General features: G+C 38.6%; 1 protein-coding gene across 6 annotated transcripts in view; it reads left to right on the forward strand.

Annotated features, from left to right (window-relative positions):
- Positions 1-18,096, forward strand: part of LHFPL2 (LHFPL tetraspan subfamily member 2) — a 124,665-nt gene that overhangs the window by 55,707 nt on the left and 50,862 nt on the right. For 5 of the 6 annotated variants that reach the window (XM_085214511.1, XM_085214518.1, XM_085214512.1 and 2 more), the window contains one exon: positions 7,555-7,606. The exons of the other annotated variant lie outside the window; for it this stretch is intronic. The gene's annotated coding sequence lies outside the window, so the exon portion shown is untranslated. The remainder of the gene's footprint in view (positions 1-7,554; positions 7,607-18,096) is intronic. 6 annotated transcript variants of the gene reach the window in all.

Raw genomic sequence — 18,096 nt, forward strand, 5'->3', positions numbered from 1 at the left:
ATGGTGTTCTAAGCAGGGTGGTATTAGCTTTAAGGTCTGTGTACATAGTAGATTTATTAGTTGGGTAACATTCAGTCAGATTTCAGTAGAAGAAGCTATGCTTTGAGGTCAAGCCAAATGGTCCAAGTTCTTTGTTACTTAGCAAAATCATTAAATTAGTCATTGAAGAATTTCATGATTAAAAAAGTGCTTTTCTCCGGTGGAAGGCTAGTAAGGACTGTCATAAGTAGTACCTGTGGTTGCTTTAATTTTATACACTTGTTTTGATGTGTATAAACTATTGAATATGTTAACTGAGGAAAGCATGGAAACAAGTCCAGTATGGAATATATGCTTAAGGTAAATAGTATTGTCTTCCTAGCACCATGAAGGAGATTGAGGGTTTTTTTTTTTTTTTTTTTTGAGATTGTTTTTCAGAAATCTTGAAATCTTGTTCTAGCCTTACTAAGTCAGTTCATGGTTATATGTTTGCTTGTCTTAAATGAACAAGCAGTAAAATGTTAAAACTTTCCTGCTTTTTTGGGGGAGGGAGGGTGTGGGAGTGGAGAGAGGGGAAGATAGTGCTTAAGTGTTATTTTAGTTGAAGCAATAAAACAGGTTTCTAATTGGATTGTGGTACAGGAGTACTCAAAAGATGTAGGAAATTTATAAAGCCATTTGGAAACTTTACTAGTTGTTTTCATTTAGTTGTAATAGTCACAACTTGCATCACTAGGACAATACTCTGAATATAATTTTGGCATGAGAAAGAGGTGTTGGACTGAAAACAAGCCCCACAGCTTTGATTTAAAGGGTGCATATGCACATGTGAGATAATGTCTTTCTGTTCAGATGGATCACTGTTGGATAACTATGCTGCATTCTACAGCAGTCTTAGGCTGTCTACCAATTAAATAAAATGGTGTGATATTTCAACGAAACTTTGCAGTTGCTATCGGCAGGCCCCCACAAGAAGATAGCTGAGCTGTCTTGATTGGAGTTATTCTGTTCCATTTCTGCCAGCAGACTATTTTATTTGTAAACTTAGTATTTTGTAGGCCACACTGTGTGGTAATCTGAGGCAATAATTTGGATGCTAATAATACTCATCAGAAGTTGTTATTTATTAAGCCAGTTGACATTTAGTAAGAAGAATAGCCTAAGCCTGCCAAGTTTTTTTAGTTCATTGCTGAAGAACTTGCTACTGGTGTGAGGTTTAATTAGTGAACAAATGCCTGGGCCCCTGAGGGCCCTGCTGGGCCTCAGCATTCCTGCTCAGCCTCCTGTAGGCCCTTTCACACCTTTGCCTGGGGGCCCAGAAAACTGTTTCAGCCACCTGCAGCAGATGGTCCATGCTAGAGCTGTGTTGCAGGTCTGCTTGTTCTTAACCCAGCTGTTACTGGTTGGCCTGGTGCCTGCTTGTGCCTGGTAACTGCTGGACTGTCTTGTGGGATGTATTTCAAAGATTGGATCATTTTTGTGACTCTCCTCTGGACACACTGCAGCAGTTCAGTGTCTCTCCTGTACTGAGGATTCCACATATGGACACACTACTTCAGGTGAGGTCTCGCCAGTACAGAATAGCAGTCCTGTATAGCAATACCAGTGTGACCTACTGGTCACACATCTTTTGATGCAGCCCAGGATCTGGTTGGCTTTCTGGACTGCAAGGGCACATTACTGGCTCATGTCCAGCTTGCCATCTGTGAGTGCCTCCAAGTCTTTTTTGGTAGGGCTGTGCTCTACTCTTTCATCCCCCAGCTTGTATTCATAGTGGGGGTTGCCAGGACCCGGGTGTGAGACCTTGCACTTGGATTTATTGATCCTCAGAAGGTTCACCTGAGCCCATTGCTCAGGCTGATCTATGTCTGTCTGAATGGCAATCTCATCCCTAGGGCATGTTGACTCTTATTACACAGCTTGAGTGCACTTGATCCTACTCTTTATGTAACTGATGAAGACATTAGGGTATCTGTCCCAGTACTGACTCGTGAGAGATACCATTCTTTCCTGACCTCCATCTGGACAATAAGCCATTCACCAGTGTGATCTTGCAACTGCTTCCCTGACCACTGAACAGTCTACTCATCAAATCCATATCTTTCCAATTTAGAGAGAAAAAATGTTGTAGAGCCTGTGTCAGAGACCTGATTGAGGTCCAGATAGATGACATCAATGGCTCTTCCCTTGTCCACTGTTGCAGTTATGCCGGCAGAGAAAGCCACTTAGTATGTCAGGTGGGATTTACCCTTTGTGAAGCCATGCTGGTTGTCCATTGTCACCTCTTCTTCTTCCATGTGCCTTAGCATAGCTTCCAGGAGGATCTGTTTTATGATCTTCCCTGTCACAGAGATTAGGCTGAGAGGTCAGGAGTTGCCTGGATCATCCCTTCTACCCTTCTTAAAAGTGGGTATGGAATTGCCTTTTTTTCCAGTCCCCAAGGATTTCACCTGACTGCCATGATTTTTCAGATATCGTTGAGTGTGGCGTGGTGACTGTTCTGGCCTATTTCTTCAGGACTCTGGGATGCATCTTCATTGGAACCCATAGACTTATGGATGTTCAGATTCCCAGATGGTCACAAACCTGATGTTCGCTTACAGTGAGAGAGGCATTCCTCCCGCAGTTCCCACCTTCTGACCCATCCATTTGAGGGCTGAGTGTACAGCAGTCACCAGTGAAGGCTAGTGCAGAAAAGTTGTTGAATACCTCTCATTACTAGCCTGCCTATATTGTTCACTGGGAGTAGGTACATCCTCTTGGACTTTCCTTTTCTGATGGATGTACCTTTAGCAGCCTTTCTTGTTTGTCTTTGCAACCCTTACCAAGTTCAGTTCCAGTTGGACCTTGCCCTTTGTGGTCCTGTACCTGCACAAGCTAACAGCATTCCAGTACTCCTTCCAGGGTTCCTGTCCCTACTTCCACTGTCTGTGCATTTTCTTCTTGCTCTCTAGTTTGACCAACAGGTCTTGGTTTGGACGTGCCTGTCTCTTGCCTTCCTCTCCTGACTTCATACCTGGGGATGGAGAGCTCTTGTGCCCTAAGGAAAGCTTTCTTAAAGCTCTGCTTGCTCTGTTCTACTCCTTGCCCTTCTGGACATTTTCCCAAAGGATTTTGTCCACTCACTCCCTGAGGAGGTGCAAGTTGGCTTTTCTAAAATTTGGTGTCCTGACTTTCCTTTTATCTTTTCCGTATCCCTCAGGAGCACAAAATCCAACATTGCATATTCACTACAGCCTAGGCAACTTCCAATCCTTCTATCACCAGTCACTTCACTCATATTGGTGAGCAACAGGGCCAGCACTGCATTCCTCCTGCTGGAGCTGCCTATTACCTGGCCCAGGAAATTACCCTCAATGCATTCCAGGAGCCTCCTGGACTGCCTGTAGCTCACTGTGCTATTTTTCCAGCAGATGTCAGAGTGATTGAAGACCACCCAGGATGAGAGCCTGTGATTACCGTGCCTCCTGTAGCTGGAGTAAGAAGGCTTCATCAACAGGCTTTGCTTGGTCAGGTGGCCTGTAGTAGGTAGCTATTGATAGCCAAGGTCAAGTCATGGGAATCATCTCACCAGATTTCAGTGTTTGCAACTATGTCATGCTTTTCTAGTAGATGGTGGCTTCCAACTCTTCCTGCTATTTCCCAAGCTGCGTGTGTTGGTAGATAGGCACTTCAGCTGGGAACCAGCCTTATTACATTCTTGGAGGATAACTCCTTAATTCCCTCAGACTATTTCCCTTGAATTTCCCTGTTACTTTCTCCTGTTGTCTCAGTATTTCCTGGCTCATTGTCGTAAGATTTCAAATGTGCTACAGTGTTGCCAGAACGTTTCAGGACAGCAGATTGAGAACCCCCCAGTAGTACCCTGTCCTTCTAACATAGCTAGGCTGTCTCACACCTTGCCATGGGCAGGCTTGCTATTACCACTCCCTTCAAACTTAATTTAAAACCCTCCCAGTGAACCTTGCAGGTTTTTCCTCAGGGACTCTCTTCCCCCTTTTAGGGAAGTGAAACTTATCTAATGCCTTCAAGCCTGGTGCTGTGTAGGTCATTCCATCATCAGAAAACCGTAAGTTTTGCTGGTGGCATCAGACATGAAGTGTTTATAAATTGGATCCTTATGTTTCTTTCAGTGTCCTTATCCCCTACAAGAAGTAGAGAATAGAAAATCACCTGTGTTGTTTCTTCAGAAGTTATTCCAGGGCTCTACATGTACTTTCTTTGTCACCACTGATATGTAAGAGCAGCAATGGATAATGAACTGTTGGCTGTACAGTTCTAGCAGTTTCCTTCATGTGAACCTCAGGGAGGAAGTAGACTGCACTGAGAAAAGAAACCCTGACTGCAGTGGGATGTTGCAGCTTTCTGTGTAGCTTCTTGTCTAGCCAATCAGTGATGGCTGAGCCAAAACCACCTACAACAGCTTTCTTCAGAATGGGGCCAAAGCACATTTTTTGTTCTGAGAATAGGCTCTTGCTAGAGAGGTTGCTGCAAAACGGCTCACTGTATTTGGCTATCTTTGTGAGGGAAGACATTTGGTCACACTTGAGCTCTCTGATGTGATGGGTTTTATGGAGCAACACCAAAGTGTTGGCTGTGATGTAACTCACGCTGCTGCTGTGTGGGGGTGACTTGCTTTTATCCTTTGCTCTCTCTGTGACACAGAGATGTGACATAGGAAGTATGCTGTAAAAGTAGACTTGCTAAGTACTTTAACACAACCTTGAAAGTAAACCATTTATGTTGTTTTATCCTTGCGGCTAACGCTTAAGCTCCTATTGATTGCAGTGTGTGTGTGAAATTAGACTCTTAGCTGGTATTTCATATTACTTATTTCAAATAAAGTTTTAGGCTTAAGCATAATAAACACAAAAAAACAACTCACTTTAGTGGATAACTTTGCTAAAAATGAATTTGCGTATCCTTTGTTTTAATTGGTTATGAACATCTTGTTAAAGAAATGGGGTAATTTGGTTCACTGATCTCTCAGGTGCTTATTCTATTAGGTAACAGGCTAAGAGGAATCTTTCTTTCATGGCGCAGGTCTGTTAACACTGCTGTATTTATTCAGTTCAGTTTTGTGGGAATTGATAGGATTATAAAAGTGTAATATGTGGTTTAAATATCTTAATGATGTGTAAAACTAGACTGTACTACTTTCTTGGTTAAGGTGGTGTGGTGGGAAAACAGGAATTAAGAAAATGAATCAGCAGTGTATTAGGAGTACATCTGGGTTTTATTAGATGTAAACTTCAGGACAGGTGCATTTGGGTGAAATGTTTCTCATAGTTCACAACAATTGAGAGAGTTTTTTTTTTTTTTTTCCTCATTGAAATAGCCAACAAGTTTTATTGCTTTCCATAGTATGCTTTGAATTTACTTTGAATTATGTGTCTGTAGGTATGTGATCTTCTAGATTGAACGGAGTAGGTATGCTGGAGAAATGCAGAATGAAAATGAAATTTTTGTGTGTGGAAAAAGAGGATATTTAGCTTGGGAAGGAATGTTAAAAAAACAGAAAGCTGCTGTGTACCCTAAGTTGTTAGTTTCCTTTGTTGTTTATTATCACAATTAATTTAGAGAGTTTTTTTAACCTGCTACTAGTGTATTGTTAAAGAAAATTCTTTCTCCTTGTTTCGTTGTTTCTGAAGCTAGCCTTAATGACGCCTATAAAATAGTGTTTTTTTGTTTTTTTTTTAATTTTAAACTGTTCTGCATTGATAGCAAAAGACAAAGAACCCATTGAATGAATTATTTCTATTTATAGTGTCATAACTGGCCATACAAACTTTCTTCAAGAAAGTAAATATTTTTTTGATTGAGATACTAGTTATTGTATAATACATGGAAGTATTGCACAGTAGTATATCTGAAGAAAAAGCTACTTGAAAAGGATGTTTTAAGATACAGCGGATATATCTGTATTATTTTTTCCATTTTTGCTGGGGAGCCTGAGCATACCCTGTTCCTGTTGTGTGAAAAGTCAGGGTATGTGACAAAGGGATATTATCAAAATAGCTGTGCTCTCTTAACTATGTCCAGCTTATTTGCTTCTCACTTTACAACTGACTGCAAATAAAAAGCTTTAAATCAGTGGCTCTGCAAAGTATGCAGTAGAGATAACTCCTTCTCCATGAATTGCCTGGAAGCATTTCTCCATTTCTAATGTAGTACTTGCTTTACTCCTTTTTCTTCTCTTTCTTTTTCTCAGGGGGAGGTGGACACAAGGGTGTGGATTAGGGAAGTATTTACTGGATCTTATTGAGGAAAAGCATTGCTGTGTCTTTGACAAGGTGGAGGAGACTCCTCTGCAGCCATCTCTATGGAGACTGATCTGATCTTACCCCTACTTGCATTGCTTAGGGAGCCAGGACTCCATGTGAAAAAATTTCCTTAAAAAACAGTTATAGTTGTCTGAACAATCTATTGATTTCGACTACTTAAAATTGAGTCTAAAAGAAAACAATTTGGCCTCTTTGGTTCATGAAATGCTGTTTCTTTGCCTCTGCTAACACTGCAGTATAAATAAGTTAGCTGCCTTTGTGATGGAAGGGAAAAGTTGGAATAATCACAGCTACCTAGTTCTGCTTTTTTTTTCAATGTGCCAGGAATTCTGACATGATTTTAAGTCTTGGTTGACTTTCCAGTATTCCCAGGGTGCTTTCCTCTGCTCTCAGCAGTGAGCTTTAAGAGTTCTGCACGGGTTTTTCCCTTGTAAAACCATCTTTTCAAAAGCCAATTGCATCTCTTAACAAGTTTGCTGATCTTCCAGCTCATTTTATTCTTGTAGATAAGGGAGATCTTCATTTAGCCTCTTCAGATGTACATACAAAAATGCAGAATTTGTTATCACTATAGAAAATGCTCTGGTTCAGCACCACTGTATCAAGCTTACCATACCTTTGTCACCTTATTTTATTGCCTTTTTAAATTTTTTGATACTGAGTATCCAAAACTGGATGTGGTATTTCAGATGTATATTTCAGGCTTAGCCCACAGGTATGCCCGACCTTCTGTGCTGCCACCCAGGGCTAGTTCTAGATCATAGTTAGCCCAACTCCATGTCAGCAGAGCCATTCCACAGGTTCTGTACAAGGAATTAGTCCACCTTTGTTAGAGGACTACCTACTGAGTTCCATTAAATAATTAGGGACTGATGGAAGGGATTTGGAGATGTGCTTCATACATTTCTAGGGTTTAATGTGCTATATAGTTTAGGTTTTTATTCTGCTATATATAAAAATAATTTAAAAATTATTTTCAAATCTTGGCCTACAAAGATTGGTAAAATAGAGGAAGAGAAAAGATGCAGTGTTGAGCATGCTTAGTGGTTTATGTGTTACTTCTTCACATGTAACTTTTGTTTCCTTTGTTCCCTGGCGATTTGGAGTAAAGACCAGAATGCTGCATTTCTGGCAAAGCAGAAGTGTTCTGGTAGTGAAATGTTACCCGCATGCTTTTAGTCTCTTGTGAGCAGAGTTGTGCCATTCCAACCACCAGAAACTAAAAATAAATATTGTTTTAATATTTTTGGCTCTGTACCTTTCTTACATTTTGCATCAATTATTTTCCTAGGTATTGCCAGGCTTCTGAAGTGGTTAACCAAGGCTAAGAACATAGGACACTGGTGAGTAAACGAAATTCAGATGGTGTTATCTGGTATTTCCACATGCTGTCTGACTCTATGATTGACTACTGTATGAGGGCTGGAGGATGCAGCAGCTCTATTCAGAGTATTTGATTTTATTTTTTTTAAGCAGCAATTTTAAGAAAGTGAGCAAAAGATAGTGTTGATGACTGTTTTGGGTAGGTGAAACCTACTCCCTACCACCAACTTGAATTATAAGCAATGAACTTGAATTATTCAAACTATTTAAAGGAGCTTAACCTATGCATGTTAAAGCAGTAACATACACTGTGACTTGTTGCATTAAATGAGTGATGCCTGATCCTTCTCAGAAGGATGGCAGCACATATCTTAAGCTATATGAAGTTACATTTCATTCTACAATACATGGAAGCCTAAAGGTGAGTTAATAAATTGCTGTAGAATGATTTCTTTCTTTCTTTAAATGCTCAGCCTTATGTCTGTATTTCTTAATTCCCCCTCTGAAAATTCTAGTGTCTTTTGTAAAGACAGATATGTTCATTTGTTGTATCCTATGCGCCAACTATGTACCTATGGTGACTTGAGAGAGGAACATGGAGAGGGTCTAAGATAGAACTTCAAAAATTTCAGGTACTTTTTCAGTGAATTTTCTTTATTAATGTGCTTGTAGATATATTGTTTGTACTTCCCTGACTGTAGAGGTAGGTTGGCAAAGAGAGCCTTATAAATGCAGAGATAAACACATCAACTGTTACTCTTTGATGATAAAAAATGATCTTTCAAAAAGCAACTGTGTTTTTTTGCCAAGGTGTCTGGAATAATGCAATCTTCCTACTCCTCTGATTTCCATAGCTGAACCATGATATGCGAAATACTTCTATTTTATGGAATCTTGTTTGATTCCAGAGTTGCGGGTAGCAGCATCCATAGATTTGGCTGTGCATGCTGTTTACTAGTGTCCTAGAACAGGTAAAATACAATATGTTGAGATACCCTTGCCTTATCTTTGTCTTCCTTTTTGCCTTTATGGCCTCTGAGAGTTATGTTTGAATAGTTGCTGTGTTTTTTTTTTTTTATTTCTGGAAATGCTGTTTCTATCAAACTTGGAAATATTTTATCAGTTCAGAGCATCATTCATGCAAGCCTGTATTTACTATCACTTTTCTAATTTTTTATCTATATTTAATCAAGGAAAGAAGTAAGTACAATGTAATTGAGTTTGTCAGTTTATTTGGGATACTTTCTTTTTGACTACTCTCATACCATCTTGTCCTAACTGTATAACTCTTAGGACTAAAGAGCTGTATTCATGTTGTCTCTGATGCACACATAGAATGAATTGATAGTTCCTGTGCACTTTGCATCTGCTTCATTTCTTCTCCTCAGTCAGAATGAAATTTGTTCTTTCCTACTTACAGAGTCTTTGCCTGAGCATTCAAGAATCCTCAAAAATAAGTGGTACACTTTCTGATATTTACATTAGTTCATTTAGTATGTTAAGATAAGTATTACAGCTCCTTGCCTACTTAAAATGTATTCAATTATCTTGGATTTTTTTGTCGTGAATACTTGGGAGACCTGAACATTCACATTGAAAACCAGTTTTTGCACTTGTTCTTGCTCGTACGTGTAGGCTTGTTAGAAGCCACAATAAACTTCAGGTTCATGAAGAACTAATCAAAAAGAAATTAAAACTACATTAAATCTCATCAAACATTCTCATCCTCACTGAGATACCTAGGTGTAAATGGATTTGTCTTCGTTTGTCTGTGTGACGTATTTATTCATGTTCTGTGTAAGTTAGTTGGTACCAAAGAGGTACCACTCCAGTAGTGTGTGATTCCACAAAACACGGAAACTACAGGGAAGTGTAGTTTCTCCCACAGGGGAGAATTCTGATATGTGCCTATTCACAATTGGCTTCTGATAACACCATACACCCGATGTTTAGAAGTCCCTCTTCTCCCAGATATTCTCAAAATAAAAAGTGTCCTTCTGTCAAGCTAAGCATGCCTGTAGTTTAAGGGAGACTTAAGAAAAATGTCCACAGTGCTTTCAGAAGTAACTCTAAAACTTGCTTGTGACTGCTGCTGCTTGTTGACGTAGGTGCAATTAAAAGTAATCTTGTAAACAACTTTGATGGCACATGTGAAATAATCTGATTTTTTTACTCATATTTAATTGCATGACTTTCAACTGAAATAATTTCCTCCTCTGCAGAGTGCTGATACTTGCTACTTTATGATTAATACCATGGCCTTTTTGGTGGGATGCTCTGATATGAGATCCTGCTTCATCAGAGAATCAGAGGATATGCTTAAAAGTCATCAGAATATGTTTTAAATACTATTTGTTTAGAAACTAAGGAGACTTTCAAGTATTTTGTTGAATGGGGAAACAGCTGAAGCACCAACTTTTGTTGGACAGAAATCTTGCTCATGTTATGGATCAGTGAGATATTGTTCATAGCAGTTGCTGGGGGATGAAAACTGAACAGTGAGGAAGAGGACTGTGTACTCTGTGGCACTGTGGATGACCTCGATGCACTGTAGGCAATTCGTACAGCTTTATGTAATAGTGTATATAGGTATTCAATCCTTTAAGTTCAATGCTCTTTAAGAAGCTCTGTCTTAAAAATAAAGGCACTTGTTATTAATTTAAAATTATTTATTGCACACTTTTACAGATGAATAGGACTTTATAGCATTGTTCCTTGAACCAGTTAACAAGGAAGCTTTGTGGTGCTTAGCAGCATAACAAAAACACTGGTGTATTCATTAAGAACATGAAGCTATCTTGAAGACTTGGACAACTGTTGGTATCATTAGATGGGAAGTCTGTATAGAAGCTTATGCACACTTTTAATAAGTTTAAGTCTCTGCAGATATAGTGTGTAAAAAGAAAGCCAAGTTGCTTTCATTTATTACTTTTGTAACTAAATATATGCATAATGTGTCTTCACATGTTCTACTGAGCAGAGTAAAGGCTTCAGTGTCTGAATATTTCTTAAAGGCTTCTTATAAGTTGTCTGAGGAACAACTGAAAACAAGCAAATACCTACTTTTATGAAAAAATTCACTTCAATTTCAATAAAATAATAAAATTGTACCTGGAAACGACATTGTGTTATATGTAAAGATTATTGTGAAAACTACATAGTTTGACCAGCCAGTGTGATTACTCACAAAGCACTATTACTTATTTGACTCTCCTATACAGTTGGCTTAGTAGGATGAGGGTTTTTTCTGGCCTTTGAAACAACTGGAAGAAACCAAGAGGAAGGTGTGCAAGTAGAATGTCTTTCTGAAGATCTTTCCTTGTGTGCTGATAGCCCTCAAAGAAAAGAAAGCCATGGTTTGTTCATAGTGTTCCAGCTGTCATCTCACGTACGTTTTGACCTTCATCTGCCTCATGACAGCATTTTCACAACTTTAGGAATTGTATTTAGGTCTCTGATGAAGCCTTGTCATATCTTAGGCCTGAAATAGAAAAGTTGTTAACAGTTTTGATGTAATTGGAAGCTCGCTGTATGTCAATCTTATGTAGGTCTAAGTAGAATACAGATGGGGACAAGGAATTGAATTTTGGGGTTTTAAAGCTTGTATGTATATTGATACACTTATGTGCTATGTACATCACAATACAAAAACGGGTTTGTTTTTTTGTTTTCTCTGTAGAAGCCAAAAGTGGAGCTGTAGCCAGTCTTGCTGATTTTACTTTTGTTTTGTTACGAGCCAGAACAAATAGGAAGTTATAAGTTTGTATTGCTTTTCCTATATAAGCAACGTCTTCTCTGTGAGTTTGCCTGTTTTTTTCTTTTCCATATCATTTTTCTCTGTATGCTTCTTTTTTGAGAACTTTAAGGTGATATTAAAATACAACCCTAAAACAGTGTTCCGCCTCCAGTGATAGAAGCAGAAATATCAAACCACACTTTGTCACTTTATTTCCTTTTGTTTGTCAGCAGAAGGGAGAGAGGATGAGTTTCTAAGTCAGGAAAATATGAAGGTTTGGTGTTCTTTCTTTGGGAGAGCATTGGGATTACTTGTGGATGCTGTAAAGCAGGCTGAACTGACAATTTGCTTCTGGAGCAGCAAATAGAGTGGCAATTTTAATTTTGTTATTTCTGGAACTTAATGCACTTCTTGATATGGAAGGAAATACCATGAAGCATGCAGTGAGTAAACAGCAATTAAAGCTGCAGGAAAAGTGTGGCATAGTGGATAGAGATGCCTGTCATGACTCTCGGATTCTATTTCCACCTGCTAAGTGATGTTAGGGAAGTTAATTGTTTCTTATGCTTCTTGTCTTTTTAGGCTGTAAGGCACTTGCTCCAGATGCTGCAGCTCAGTGTGCCTCACAGTGCTTTAATGTCTCTCCATTTCTTCAGTTGCTATTGCAGCACTTGCAGAGTTTCCCTTGTGCTGTGATATTAAGTCTCAGGGACTTGATGTGAAACATGGAATCCTGAAGACAGTTGAGTATTAATTATGTCAGAATTAAGCTACTAATACTATTCAGAGCATGGTTTAATGTTGCGTCTGGTCTTAGACAACTGCAGGCTGATGGCCAATGCCAGGAGGAGCAGTACCACTTAAGCCTGTTCCTTCTCCACTCTTGCATTTATCCTTGCATCAATCTCCAGCTCCGAGGTGAGTTTAAGGTAAGCAGCAAATACAGTAAAAATAAAAATAAATAAAAAATTAAAAAATGCAGGAAATGACGTCAGACAACAGTGCTGGGCTGGTTTGTCCGGTGGCTGTAAAACTGCTAGATGTAACACAAAGGACAAAAAGGGAATAAGCAGCTGGACATAGGTGGGGAGAGGGATTCTGTTTCTTTCACCAACAAGTAATAAATACACCAAATGAGACATAGCCTGGAAACGTATGCTTGTTACGAGCTGCATTTTACAATCAGATTTTGAATGTTCCAGAACAATGGCTTATAAAAGACATGATACTCCAACTTACTTTCTGCTGGATTTAGTTGCTATGTTACATAGTCTTCATTGGAAGTACTTTTTCTTTAATATTGCCTTTTAATTGGCTTCTCTGAAATAGCAGTCATCTTTGTGATCCACACTGCATTTTCAAGGCGTATTTTTGATGCCTAAATATAGTTTCTATTTTACTTAATTTTCTTTTAAATTGGAGTCCACTTAATCTTGCAAATTGAGCTGACAGAAGTTGCTCTCGATGTGATGTATTCTGGAGACATTGTGCTCATGATTTTCCCTTTAAACTCTGTCAAGCAACTTCATTCTTCTTTGAAAATGACTTCTGTAATTGAAGTTGACTCTTAGAAGGACATGTTTCACCCAATGCCCTTTCTCTTAAAAATGTATGCACTAGATAAGATTGCTTTCTTTGAAGTTATTTTCTTTGTGAACCTTGTGTAATAAGATATTGTGTTGAAGGACCTGTCTTTTCTGGCTGCTTAAACCAACTCTGTGAAATAAAAAGAGGTGGGGGGGAAGGAGGAAGAGAAATCTTCAGATGTCTTTGGAAGTTGTAGCATTTAACTCTAATCAGGGAGCTTTAACCCATAGCCCAGACATAGCGGCAAGAATATGAATATATCCTGACAATTGCATTCACAGCTGAGGTCACTGAGTGAATTCAGCAAAGGCAGAGGAGCAGGTCAGCAGGTGGGAAGGCAAGTACAGCCCTGAGAGCACTGCGGCTCAGCAGAGACTCAGCTCCCAAGTATGGCTGGACTGACCAATGATGTTGCTGAGACATTCACATCTGTTATTTCTTACTGCCTGCTTTTCTGGCAACAGCCTGTTTTCATTTTTTCCATTACAGGCAGCTGCTAGAACTAAAAAGATCTGTAGCTCATTTTCAGATGTACTAGATGGTCTGTTTTTTTTTGTTTGGTTGGTTTTTTTTTGCCTTTCTGTTCATCCTCTTCTTTCTGTGACGTAGTACAACACACTGACTTATTTCAAAAGCGTATGATCTGTGTGTTGCACTCCATAGATGTTTGGGAAGATAAGCAAATGTGTTAGCCTGTATGTGCAAATCATTTCTAAGGAGCAAGGCCATCATAAACTCTGAAGTTACTTATAAGACTAAACTGTCAGGGAAAGAATTAGAAGAAATCCGTGTAACTTGAGTAAGACTAATTTTGAGGAATCACTTTTTTTTTTCATCGAACTGTATTTTCTACAATGGATGTGATTTGGCTTAACCTTGTGTAGAAAGCAGAGCAGTGCAGACTGCATCAATAGTGCTAATTGCTTTATGACTAAGGAGAACCAAATTTCTTTTTCATATCTTGACTCTGATTTAACTTTTTTCTCTGTCCTGCAGAGGACTTGTTTTTTCATATCCTTGTGGCCTCTCTATCTTTAACTACTGGCATTGTTAGACCAAAGGTGAATATCTTTTTGTGATACATGTACCTCTTGAAAAACTTGAAGATGCTCATGAAGGAGGTCTTTAAAATTGCTATCTTACTGTTCTACAGTATTAGACTGGTATTCTGATGGAATATTTTGAACATAATAAACGGTCTTGATTTGGATATTACTGTAATCAAATTTTGAGGTAGACCAATAGGTTTTGTTGTTGTTGTTGTTTTTGGTAATTTTCACATATAAACTAAAAAAAAATCACGTATTTTTTAATGCAAAAGCATAATAGTGTTGTCTACCTTGTAGAAGGCTGTAAAAATTTGCAATTGTCCACAGCTGGATCACTTTTAAGACCATGTCCTAGACAAATAATACAGGAAGATAAATATTTTCATAAGGGCTCCTTTGGGGGTAAAATTTAATCCAGTGGAAAATGAAAAACTTTATAGTCTCTAAAGATTTCAAGATTTCATTAAATGAGAAAAAAATCCTTCCCTCTCTTTCTGTGTGCGTGTATTGGAAAACTTGAGGCAGAGTATTCTCTGTAAAAGGAAATTATATGCTAGGTTGAAAACACCCATTGAAATCCAACTAGTTTTCCAGATTGTGTGGAGCATATTTTTCTCTGGCAATTGGGTACATTTTATATCCCTTTCTAAAACTGTCAAATCCATTAGGAGTATGATAAAACATTCCTTTGTGCACATATGATGAGACAGTATTTATTTAAAACAATAAGTATTTTTGAAGTCTTTCTCCCATGGTATTCTCACCAATCCATCCTCTGATAGTTGATTAGCAGAATGAATTTTTTTGTTACTGAATTTTGATGACCATTCTCCTGGCATCCAAAGGGACTCTACAGGTACTGCTAGCTTAATAATGCTTTTAAAATACGAGGAGGATACTGCTTATCTATAGATAAGATATCTAAGTGAATCAAAAGAGATCTGACCGTAGGCCATGATTCTTAATTGAGAAGTCCTGACCCCATTTATTTTTGCATCTTTAAATCATCAGACACTGCACATTCCCTTCAAATTAAAGGAATCAAGAGAGCCGTGTGCCTTAATTTGCATTTCAGCAAATAATTTCAGAAATCAACTACTTCTCTCTTAGGATGGAAGTCAACTAACAAAACTTCTTTTTAGCCACTTTTTTCTTGGATTAGTTGTGAAATGGAATTTGTGATAAATATTAATTCCCTGATGTCAGGCCTTGTATGTTAAGGTACAGGAGGGTGGATGGAGGGGCAGAAGTATAGAAAGGAAATGACACAGAACTACTTGAGACATCAGCATTAAGCTTTTTGCATTAAGAAATGTTGCTTTTTCTATTCCAAAACTATTTTCATTGTTATATATTGTCAGGTTTGACACAGATATGAGCAGAATTTGGACTTTGTTCTTGTTTAATAACATACTTTAATCTTTTTTCTCTAGAAGTTGATGTCTGCTTGTATCAGTTTATCTTGTCAGAACTCTTAGTGTAGTGTTAATGCCTTAAGATTTGATGTAATGTATAACAAGAATTCAGATTTACAGCAGAGAATTTTCAAGTTAGGTGGAATCTAAAAATATTATCTCAGTCCAGTACTAGCAGGCATGAGAATAATTTGGATAAAGTTTACTGAATAGGTAATTATAGTGCTTCGTAGAATGCTATGGTATGCACGCTGGATATCTGGTTTATTATAATACTAATGTAGCATGTAGGGCTGATTAAACAGATCACTCTAAACATAAAAGAAGACAGGCCCTCTTTCAGTGTTATGTTTTCTTATCCTCTGACTTCCATATCATATCTGGGCTTAACGACAGTTCTGCAGAAATGAAACTTAGAGTTTAGGTATGGATGCATATGCATGTGTACTGTGTATTCATCTCAGCTATAGTACTAGCTGCTGAAATACTTTCAGAGGTACATGTTTTCTAGACTAGATAATGGGAGTAGTATAAGAGACTTGCAAAGCTTATTAAAAGCAATGTGGTTGTGATGTAAAACATGGTTGGTTCTTCCATCTCCTTAATATTAGAGTATGACATCTAATAAGCCCTTTGTTTTTATTTCCTATCTGCAGTAATAGTTACACCATCACAACCTGAATATGAGGAGGACAGACATATTAGAATGATCTCTTCCCTGCTCCCCTATCACAACAGCTTTATACCCATTCTGCAAATCCACTCTGGCCTGACACACAGTGGTTTACCCATCGTTTCTTGAATCCAACAGTCAAAAACACACTCTCCTTTAAAAACTGCTTGTATCTCAAGCTCCATCCAGTGATTGTTTTTTTCAAGGTGAAATCTAGCCTGTTTCTTTACTGTGCTGCTGAAGTTCTGCCATCAGATTTTCTTTGGGCTTGCCAACTCTGTAGACTACTAACTAGGTAGGACACTTACTGTTTTCAGTATTCTGTATGCAGATATCCTCTTTGAGATGAAGTGCCCCTCCCTCCTGTAGCCCAGCTCCTTACTCAAAGCCCCATCTTGTCTTGGAAGTCCTTGGGAGAAGATCAGCCCAGCTTGTTGTGCTGGAGCAGCTTGGTTCTGCTGACAGTGAGAATGCAAACCCAGTCATTACTATGGGTGCAGTGAGAAGGGCTGCCTGTGTTCCACCCTGTCATCTCCATAATTCTGTTTCTACGTGCAGGTCTTTTGCATGGCTACTAGAAGAGATATGCTACCATGAGGAAACAGTTCACAAAGAAAGAAAAAGCAGAAAGATTTCAAATATATAGGCCTTCTTCAATTGTATCCTTAGAAAGGGAAGAGTTTCTTCATTCATTTAAAAATAGCCAAGTCCCAACTCTTAGAAACATTCCTGTGGAATTTTACAAAGGTTGGTTGGAATTAGAGGAGCAGATGAAGAAGATGAGTAGCAAACCAAACCAAAACAAAATCTAGTAGATAGGGAGTTCTTAAAGAAACAAATGTTGAAAGGTTCTAATTCCCTGACTCCCACAAGGTAAATAACATCTGTTTTTCCTCCTACCTCTCACCCCCTAGGATGTGAGCTTATAAACTCTGGGGTATCCAAGTGTGAGACATGTAAGCTGTTAGGTTATCACAGGGGTTTCCAAGGAACCTCTAGGGGTTGTGGTGGCACCTCAGTATAGTGTTAGCCCTAGCTGCTTAGGTAGAAAGCACAGAAAAATACACAGAGCAAAACATTTTGCAGACTTTCATGAAGTTGTTGTTCTAAGACTAGACTGAGAAAGGAAATCAACTGCTTGAGTGAAGAATCTGACACGCTTGAAGAAAACAGCTGAGTTTACTTGCTTTCTCAGTCTGTAAGTTGTTCAGGCTTAGAGACCAACAGAACTTACAATTAAGTGTTTGTTTCCTTATACTGGATGCTGATGATACAGATGGTATTTTTGCTCCTTCACAGCAAACACGTGTGCGTGTATCTTACATGTGTGAGAATTCCTTCTGAAACAGAGTTATCTGTGAATGTGCAGAGATGCATACATAAGTGTTATGGAGCTGAGACTCGTAGCAAGCCGGGTATCACTCTGTTGTATTTTCACTTTTTCTTTTGAAAAAAGCAACATTATTTCTAATTTAAACACACAAAAGTATTCTGTGTGAGGGAAGAGCTGAGTTCACTCAATTGTTGCAATACTTCCCATTTTGTAAAATATTTTGAATCTAAACAACGACTTTGATTCCAGGTTTTTTCTTAATGCATGCCAACTTAAAACTGCAGCTTTCATAATGTATCACAGAAAAATTCTATTTTTGGTGTGAATGATTCACCCTGTATTTGTCATGTTTGTAATCTTTGAGCTTTCTTCCAGGATTGTTAATTTTATTGACTAGAGAAATTCTGAAGCTTTTACTTTCTGCCTGTGATCACTGTTGTGACAGAGCAGCTGATGAGTGCTTTGAGCTCAGCCCAGTTGCTGAGGCCATCAGCTTCATTTAGGGCTCATTCTCATGGATTAACAACAGGACTCCAGTGATCGACCCTGAGTGGGATGCTGTCTGTTTGTTCAGCTCACAGCCCAGCTGCGGGTATACAAAATCCCCTTTCTGTATTGCTTCCTGCAACAAAAGATTTAATTGTTACAGGCTCATTGGAATCAATTAGATTAACAGATGCTAAGGGGAGCCAGTTTCAGGCCTTGGTGTGAAGTAGT

This window comes from Meleagris gallopavo, chromosome Z (genome assembly GCF_905368555.1).
Source record: "Meleagris gallopavo chromosome Z, MGAL_WU_HG_1.1, whole genome shotgun sequence".
In the NCBI taxonomy this organism is placed as follows: domain Eukaryota; kingdom Metazoa; phylum Chordata; class Aves; order Galliformes; family Phasianidae; genus Meleagris; species Meleagris gallopavo.